The sequence below is a fragment of the Benincasa hispida genome, chromosome 7 (genome assembly GCF_009727055.1).
Source record: "Benincasa hispida cultivar B227 chromosome 7, ASM972705v1, whole genome shotgun sequence".
NCBI classification, from domain to species: Eukaryota; Viridiplantae; Streptophyta; class Magnoliopsida; order Cucurbitales; family Cucurbitaceae; genus Benincasa; species Benincasa hispida.
In genome coordinates this window covers 19,859,666-19,867,766 of record NC_052355.1, presented here as the reverse complement: position 1 = coordinate 19,867,766, position 8,101 = coordinate 19,859,666, and positions in this window count along the sequence as shown.

The following is an 8,101-nucleotide window of genomic DNA, read 5'->3' as shown; positions in this document are numbered from 1 at the left end:
ACTTGTTTTCTTAGGTATTACATGTATGGGGTTAACCCATTCACTATCAGCAATAGGGTAAATAATACCTACATCAAGGAGTTTAAAGACCTCTTTCATCACAACCTCCTTCAGAACAGGATACAAATGTCGTTGGGGTTGTTGACATAGCTTAGTTCCTTCTTCAAAAGTGATCCCGTGCATACACACAGCAGGGTTAATACCTTTGATGCCCGCCAATGTCTACCCAATGGCAAGCTTGTATTTTTGCAAGACCTTCACCAATTGCTCCTTTTGCTCACCCGCCAAATTCTTTGAAATAATCACAAGCAATATTTCAACTTCTCTAAGATAAGCATACTTTAAATGGTCAGGAAGCTCCTTCAGTTCAACTTTAGGTGCCTGCACGACAGAAGGAAAAACCTTTTCAGATGAATCATTATCAGAACAAGGAGGCATACTTACTAGTTCTGTCATGGATAAAGTGGAAAGCTCCTCAAGTGAGATCAAATCGTCTTAATCATCCTCGTCATCATCATATATGTCCCAAACTACTTCTGACTCAAGACAATCAAATATATTAATCTGGCACAAAGACTACACATACCTAACGATGGGGGACTTCATAGCATCAAAATTATTAAATTTAACTACCTCACCATCAAACTCAACATATATGTACCTTCATCCAAATCGATTTTGGTCTTGGTCATTTTCATGAAAGGCCAACCAAGCAAGATCGACGCAGATGAAATCGACGTGGGCTCTTCCATTTTAAGAATGTAAAAAACAGTAGGGAAAATAAGGTCATTAACTTGAACAATGACATCTTCTAAGATTTCTAATGAATGAATAAAAGACGTATTAGCTAATTATATTACTACTCCTGTCTCAGTTAGGTCTTTTAATTCTAGTTCTTAGTAAATGGAGTATGGCATTACATTAATGGACGCATTAAGATCTAACATAGCTCTTTCTATCATTTTCTTTCCAATCACACAAGGAAGAGAAACATACCTGGATCCTTTTGTTTTTCAGAAAAACTCTTTTGAAGGATCGCGAACACTAACTAACTTACCACCATCCTCTCTTTCTCTTTCATTTGCCTTCTTCATTTGGCACAGTTCCTTAAGAACTTGCCATATTTGGGAATTTGTTTTACAACATCAAGGAGAGGGATGTTGATTTCCACTTTTTTGTACATCTCAAACAGCTCTCGATCCTTGTCTCCCACAAGCTCTTTTGACCTCGCAAGCTTGGAAAGAAAAGGTGCTTTAGGCATGTAAACATTTAATGGAGGAAGATGGTTAGAGGATACTGGTCTATTTTTCTTATCTTGTTGTGGTTTGATTATGAAATCTGAAGAAATACTTTCTTGATCTTTCATCTCTGCCTTCATTGTTTCAACATGTGGCTCCAACTCTTGCCACTCTGGAGTGTTATGGGACTCACATTCTCCCTCGAGTTTAATTTTGGTTGAAATAGGAGCTTTCTAGATTGTCTCTCCAACTTGATCACTTAGGTGGCAAGCTGTGAGACTTGAGTCTCCAAGGTATCAAGGGCACTCTTGGTGTCCTGCTGAAATTTAAGAGAATTGTCAGCTAGACTTTTTACAATGTCTTCTATGGACATACCTGAGCTAGATGAAGCTCAATAACCAGTTTGAGTTTTCTCGTTCTATCCATCCCATTTGAAATTTGAGTGGTCCCGCTATCCAGGATTGTACCTCTGACTGTAAGGTTCTCATCGTTTGTTTTGTCCGTTAAAGTTGTACCCTCCAATAGCATTCACCTCAGGCATCTCCCTTGTTACACACTTGGGCCAACATCAACTGTGTGTCTTGCTCCAAGATACACTTGACAAATAATAACAAGCTGGCCATTCTCCTTAGAAAACGCAGATTAGATATTTCTTTATGAAGTTCACTTACCTCATAGCCGATTTCACATTAACGGAGGCTCCCGTGCCAAATTGTTGAGAGTTGGCAGCCATGATTGCTATCAATTTCATCACTTCAGTGAGGGTTTTGTCGACTAAGGCTCCTCCTACCGTGGCATCAATGTTGCTCTTATCAGACTGCATTAGCCCCTCGTAGAAATACTGAATCAGCAGTTGGTCTGAAATCTGGTTGTGAGGGAATTTTGCACAAATCTTCTTGAAATGCTCCCAATATTCATGAAGTGTTTCCCCCATCAAACTGTAGTATGCTATAGATTTCCTTTCTTATGCTAGCAACTCGAGATTAGTGAAAAACTTCTCCAAAAACTGCCTCTGTAATTCCTCCCAGGATGTAACGCGCCTTGGCGGCAAGATGTAGAGCCACTCCTTGGCGTCGTCCTTCAATGAGATGGGGAACGCCCTCATGTTGATCTGTTCCTGAGTTACCTCATTCGGTCTCATGCCATCGCACACAACGTGGAACTCTTTCAAATGCTTGTGAGGACCCTCTCCTGTAAAACCAGAAAAGGAAGGGAGTAAGTGAACTAATCCAAATTTCAGTTCAAAATTACCTTTTGTTTCTGGATAAGCGATGCAAAGAGGTTGTTAAGTAAATTCAGGTGCTCCAAGCTCCCTAAGTGTCTTTTCACGGTCAGCCATGATTGGTGGTGCATTTTCAGGAACACCTTCTTCTTCTAACTTGTCTTCAACACGGATATTTCCTTCACATGTAGCTTGCTCTCTTCTTTCTCTTCTTATCCTTCACTCCTCTCGATAAATTTCTATAAAGTATAATAGTCTAGAGCGCTTGGAAGCATCGGTCATGCATCAAAAAGAGAAAAAGGATTAGCAAGAAAGAAACTATAAGCCTCAAATTTAAGAAATTTTTTGGCTCCTCGGCAACGACGCCAAATTTGGTATGCTCTAGGTCGTATCGCACCAAATTAATTTTCATGCCTTACTCTACTAAATATAGCAAGGGAAGTATGGAGTCGATCCGTAGAGAGCCGATTACGATCTGTCTCTTATACACATCTAGATGTGTATAAGAGACAGTTGTGAAGCTAACTAATGTAAATTGCACGAAAATGAAAATGATGTGGAGCAAATTAAATAAACGGAGTGAATTGAGTGAATTTTAGTTTGAAAATTTATCAAATGAAACAAAACACTTAGCTTGGGTTGGCCTAGTTTATTTCATTCCTTTTAATTCTATCATGGACTTAATCATAAAATTAGTATGAGATTTTCTCATTAAAACTTAGCCTACTCGCTTAGAATCCTAAAGATCAAGTTAATTTATAGGTTGAGCGAGAATCCTCAACTAATCGATAAAATAACAAGCATTAAGTTTAAGGGCATCCTAAGCCGAATAATTGATTTCCATCGTCTAACCAACTATTCGAGTGAGATTTATCTAGATTAGGAAGTAATGCTTATAAAATGAAATCCCAATTTGACTTCACAAACTTACTTAATCCTTGCTTCTAGATGATTAACTACCTAACGATTACAAATTAGGTCTAATCAAAAGAATTCAATCATACCAACACGGCTAATTTGTCCGATTATCCCATGCAAGATAGATTGAAGAATGAATTCAAGATGAAACCTCTAAAATTTAGGATAATCCCACAAGAATACAACTCAAGTCTCAAGAATGAAGAAGGAATGGAAGTAAATTACAAGACCTAAGCTAAGTACTTACCTCTTAGCCACAAATCATCCTCCAAAATGACAATAATCAAGATCCAAGATGATTAAAAAGGTAAGAAATTAATGTTTACAGTAGAGGGGAGAAGAAAAAAAGTGAAGAAATGGAAAATCGGCATGATGATCTAACATTTCAAAATGAAAAACGTTATAAAGCAAGTGTCGCAGAGTTGCAACGTTGCGCAAGACAGTGCGCCTCCATCATAATTCGCAATGTGTAGCATTGCAACACCGCCTATCTTCGCAGGAATGTAAGGCTACTACCTTTTAGCGTTGTGCAACGCTCCTTTTGAGCATCACGATGCTCCAACTAGAGGCATATTCGTAGTTTCTCGGTCTTCTTTCTGTTTTTGTGCAATTTAACTACAAACTTGGCTGCTTTATCGTATTTTCACACCAAACGCCTTATTCAACCTCTTGTGCACTCAAGACATATCAATTAAACTCATTAAATAGCCTAAATCTTGAATTAAAGAGAGGGAGATAACACATTCTCGGTTCTATTACTATAATTTCTTTATCATTCATTGGTGTACTTGAGTTGACTTGCTCCAGTCATAATGCTTATAATTGTCCATGATCAAAGACAATGAATGTTTACAAAAACTATTGTAGAAAAGAGTGATATTAAAGCGAATTTTAAATGTACATGGATCAAAATGAACATTTTAAAAATACACGGACCAAAATGAATAAAAGTTGAAAGTACAGGAAATAAATTGAATATCATGATAATATATGGACTAAAACGAACTAAAGTTGAAAGTATAATGATCAAATTATTATTTAGATCTAAAATTTAAGGGAAATCATTTTATAGTTCTAGGAGAAGTCAACCAAAATTAAAAACAACTCTTCATCATTAAATCTAGAATATTGTAAGTTTAGTATTGATGGATAAAATACCTTATCGGTTTTGGCATTCTAGGTTCAACGACTCCATTTTAGTTGTCCTTCATAATTCCCATTGTCCAAATCTAGTTCTTGTACTTTTATTAAATATCAAATTTAGATTATGTACTCTCAATAAATCTTAAATTTAGTCATTCAAAATTCTGTATTGACATTGGTTCAATAATAATAATTTTATGCAAGAAAAGACATCATGTGAATATATATATTCAAAATGTATAAAGGGAAGGCTAATATATACTATTTTTATTTTATGCATTTTCTATAGTAGTTAAAAAAAATTATCTTTCTACATTTACCACAATTTTCATATTACCACTAATGGACTACATTTCACTGGAATAAAAGAAAAAATGTTGAAAAACATTGATAAAGAAATTATGGATTTCATAAGTTATTGATAACATAAAAATTGTGTTATCTTCCTCTTCTTAATTCTATGTCGTTATTATGTTTTAATGTGTTTATTTAGTGTTTTGTTAGGTTTTGGGAGCCTAAAAGATAGAATCGGCCGTTACGGACTATTCAACGTTAATTTAGAGCAATTAGAAGCTAGATTGAGCAACTGGACTTCAAATGACTTAGAAAGAACGAAAATGCCACTGGATGGAACATTGCAATGCTCAACCAAGCATTGTGCAACGCTACAAGGCAGTAGTCTCATGTGATGCCGGAAAATAGGGCAAGTCGTAATGCTAATCTTGATGGAGGCAGTGCAGCGCGCGCGCAAGTAATGGGACGATATCGGAATTTATCTTCTCCGTCTTTATGGGAAGGTAAGTTCTAGCTATTTTCTAGTTTAGGGGATTTTGGAACAACATAATGTTTGGAGTTTTGTTTAATTGTAAATTTCATATCTTAGCTATAGGTTTGTCTTTGTTTATCTTGCTTAATCAATTATATTATCAATTGATTGTCTGACAAACAACTTAGGATTGCATGCTTAGGATTATGTAGCAATATGTGACATAAAATTGTTAGTGAGTCCATAACAAGCGATAGGTTAGTTAGGCTTGCAAATTTTCTAAAATAAATTGTATTGTTTCTATGAACCTAGAGAAAATCATAGTGAGCGTTTAATTAGACGATGGAAATTAAACATTCATTCTAGTGTAAGCCCTAGAACTTAATGCAATTGGTTAATCATGTTAAATATGAGTTCATTTAAGTATGTTTAGCTAATTAGGTAATTAGACCTGTTGGTTAGATGTCTAATCAATTGGGCTAGGCATAGTTAAGAAACTAAAATTATATTAAGCAATTCAATGATCAAGATTACATTGAGCAATCTCAGTTCCCTTAAGCTAGGTCATTTCTTTTAATTGCATTTCTATCTTTTACTTTCCTTGCATTTCATTTCTTTTATGCACTTTGATTATCAATCCATACCAACTCCCCCCACCCCTAATTTTACCACTTTAACTAAAAATGAGCTTCGACGAACTAAACTCCTGTGTTTCCCTGTGGTTCGACCCGAGACTTGCCGCTTGTACTACTAGTTAGTATAAGTAGTTTGTTTGATGATTTATAAATATTATTTGATTGGCGAACTTTTGAGAGTGACACCAAAAATATTCGTCCATGAAATTGGGATTATTGCTAGGGAAGCCAATTAGTTTTTCATTGTTAGTTTTTAGTTAAAGTTTCTTTTGCTTTGATTTGTTTTCTTTCTTGTGTCAGTTGAGCATGATAGGATTTCCAAATCAATCTTGGACATTTGAAAATCGAGTTACAGGTCTTGATGACGAGGTAAGTGGCCTTGACCACCACATTGCTGAGTCGGCCGCCTTGGTTGGCCATGTGATGGAGTGGAGTTCACAGCAAGCAGAGGCAGTAGGCCCAAAGTTGCAGTAGAGTTCAGTACAACATGGACATTCCGAGAACAGGTATTATGGTCATTTGGACTATGAGCCTCACCATTCTTGGTGGGAGGAGTCCTTTGACCATGGATACTGAGGATGGCAGCAGAGCTTGGATGACTAAGATTTCTTAGCACCCCATCAGTCGATGCATGCTCGGTTTTCCGGGTCAGGTAAGTCTTTAGAGGCTTTGGTTTTGGAGCTTGCTAACTACACTTTTGAGCTTCAATAGGACAACCTCTAAAGGTAGCAGGAGTTCAAATGCTTCCAGTAGGAGAGTCTTTGCCCTGAGGCAGAGACTAGAACTAATTTTCGAAGCTTGAGTGACCTTGTTACTTAGCTTGCAACATTAGTTGGGGGGCCAAACGAGCTGTTGCCAAACCATTCCCTTGACTCCCCAAAGGTCCAGAGGCATGGTAGTCCACGTCGATGCGGTGGAGGAGAAGGAATCACTTCCTCTAGATTCGTCCCCAGATATGACTTCGAAGTTCTTAATTTCTGATCTTGCTAATATCTCTCTTTAGTTTCAGCAGGACGTTCAAGCTCAGCTGCAAAGCATAGCCGACCATCTTGTGCAACTGACCGATGCCTTGTAGAGATTGGAAAGCCAACCAAAGCATCTCATTGTCTATACCTCAAAGGTCGAGTTTCTTGTAAAGTGCTACTTCTCCAGTGATAATGAGGGTGTCACGCCATGCTCCCAGTTTATGAGGCTAAAAAGGATCCTAAACCTAAACCCGACGACATCCAGGTGATAGAGTTAGAGGTCGAAAGGCTCTCTTGCTTTGTTTGTTATGATGAGTAGTTGACGACACGCCCTCTTTGTTATTAGGTTTGCATGAAATTATGTTTGAAAAACATGATCATGATTTTTAGCCCATTTTAAAAAAAAAAAAAAAATTCTTATCTCTCATGCACGCCTAAGATTTTTGTCTAACGAAATTAGGTCTTACATGCTTAGAGTTATATTATTGAGCTTATATTTTTATTGCCATCCCGAAAGGCGTAGGTGATAGGTGTTAAGTGACTGAAAAATCAACCTAGTAATGCATGCCTAAGTTTTTGTCAAACTCTTGTTTTGTATTGTAAAAGCCAAGTGTTGTAAAGTAAAAGAAAGTTTGTAAAAGGCAAAGCATGTTATAATGTAAAAGCAAGTTTATATATTATTTTTTAAGGGAATTACTTCCTTTTCTTTGAGTTATAATTAATCTATACCTCGAGGAATGAGTAAGCTTCGACACCTTGTTAGGAAACGTTGCTCGTAGTTGGATGTCTTTCAGGTAACCCATGTGGACAAGCCAAAACGAAAGCAAAGTATCTAGATTGTTGGGTTTTATGTCCTAAAAGTCGTGGTTTGTAAACAATAAACTTATTCTATTAATCAATAAAGATGTTATTGAAATTAATTCAATAAAATTGTTATTAAATGTATGAATTGCTCATTTCATTTTAAAAAATAATCGAAATCCAATAATCTAAGATCCATGACTACTTGACTTTATGTGGAGACATAAGAGTGGATCAACTTCGAGTAAATAGCCAAAATGGTCTATGGTATACGAATAAGATTGGGTACCTTATTATGGGATACTATCGAATGCGGCCCATTTTGTAGATTTTAAAAGTTCTAAAATGGTACAAATGAAGTGATCTTGATTAGTTCATGTGGAGATATGCGAGTGGGGGCATCCTATACAAAG